The sequence below is a fragment of the Halyomorpha halys genome, unplaced genomic scaffold (genome assembly GCF_000696795.3).
Source record: "Halyomorpha halys isolate HHAL.00 unplaced genomic scaffold, Hhal_1.1 Scaffold465.1, whole genome shotgun sequence".
Lineage (NCBI taxonomy): Eukaryota > Metazoa > Arthropoda > Insecta > Hemiptera > Pentatomidae > Halyomorpha > Halyomorpha halys.
This window is the reverse complement of record NW_027106118.1, coordinates 312,717-314,855: the sequence shown is the minus strand read 5'-3', so window position 1 is coordinate 314,855 and position 2,139 is coordinate 312,717.

The following is a 2,139-nucleotide window of genomic DNA, read 5'->3' as shown; positions in this document are numbered from 1 at the left end:
TATAAATGAAAAATAATTTATTTACAAGGCAAAGAAAATTAACTTTAAGTAACAATTAAATAAATACACATTCGCATCTATGTACAATAATTACATTCTGACGGGAAACTCCAATCCAAGCCTTGCCAACCCTTGTGGAAGACAAAGCAGGGCTTCAACGAATCACAGCGCTTTTCTCCCAGCCCTGTCACTGGTATTTAAGGCCAGTGGAGACTGAATGATTAATAATAATAACATAGATATGATTAAGTCATCATAATGAGCAAATCCTACCTAGTTGCAGGAACAGTTGTGAAATTTTATGAAAAAACATTAAAAAGTACTTTCAGGAAATAAATATGTTAAAAACGGTTGAACATTGGACCGAGATGTTGCAAAAAATTGTTTACGTAATAAATATATGTGTTGCAGCCAACATATGCTTAATAATTCATTTACTATAGTTGTAAGCATTGCGTATTACCATGTTTTGTTTAGGCTACAGAGGTATTAATAATACCAGTTTTGTGTAAATACACCGGGTCAGTGGTCCTTATCTCTCTGCCTAGTCAGTAACTCAGATAACTCTGAAACTTGCTTCAAGCCACGGCGGGCGGTTTTTCTCCTCTAAGAGGACATTTCTTCATCAAGGGGCCCCATCACTCAGGGTGACAAATAGACAATTTTATTTATAAATTAGCAAAGACAAAAAACAATATTATTTTTTGTATTAAATATAATTTTTAGAAGTACCTTGTTTTATTTTTTCTAGTTAATATCTTTCAATATTTTGTATTACAGTTTCTTATGTTTTTTATTTCAAATACAGCAATAACGAAATTTGGCTATTAATTTATTTTATTTTCAATGTCTCTACACGGTTGGGCTAGTAAAGGTTCTTTTTGAACTCCTACCAACTAACAATTTGAACTAACAATATGTTTTTGATAATTAGATTTCATTAATATGTATAAAAAATGTATGGAATTAAAAGGGGTTGTTCCCTCTTAGTATTTTTAAAAAAAATGTTTTATTTTATTTACAAAATGTATGTTTCAGTAATTTAATTATTACAACATATTCAAACTCCCAGTAGAAAAGAAATGTAGACTCCGTAATAACTAATTGCAATTACTCTTACTGAAAACACTGGTACTTTGAGCAGACACGAAGTTTCACATTATATAATTGTTTTACTGAACTGAGGGCTAATAAGCTGAGATTCTGTAACGGACCCCAACTTAATTAGCATGGACGTCGAGCTTTTTAAGCAAGAAAGTTTTTTTTTTCTAAAAGAACGGAATCTGTAGTCCAGTGGGGGGCTGAAAAAAACAGATCTCGAATAATCCACGATTTCACTAATAACAGAACTTCGTGTTAGCGCAATTACTGTTAGATCATTTGTTTTGCTTTTAAGCAATAATAGCTTTATGACACAATTAAATAAAATATGTGAAAAAATATATTTATATTTTTTTCAATAAGAAAAGAGTAGTAAGACCTGTGGTCTCTCACTATGCCGATTCATTTGTGTAAATACATAATTACATATTAAAATGGAATTTTCCCTGACATAACGAAAATAGTTGTTGATATTTTTTTCATTCTGAAATCATAGGTTTGTTGCTATCACAATACATTTATTGATCAAAATATTTTTTGATCAATAAATATAAAAAATATTTCATTGTAAGTTGTAAAAACTATTTTATTTTACTATCAGTGATGAATGAATTTAGGAATTGATACTAATATTTAAAAATGTCTTTTAATGTATAGTACTGCTTTTATTTTTATTATTTACAATTTAGGGTTTTCGATAATATAATTATATTAAATTGACATTAAATTGATTGTTAGATTTAATTCGAAATGCAGCCATGTGACTTTTACTCTCCGCCACAACTTCTGTCCACCAGTTACTCTTAATATTATTCCTCTACCCAGATCCGACACAGTCCGATACCTCGGATTCATTTTGGACAAAAGACTCACCTGGAACCAACATACTAGACTTAAAAGACAAGAACTTAATAGACGATTCCGCCAACTATATCGACTGCTCAGCCGGACCTCTCATCTCTCACTAGAAAACAAACTACTAATTTATAACACTATACTCCGACCTATCTGGACCTACGGACTTGGGGAACAGCTAAA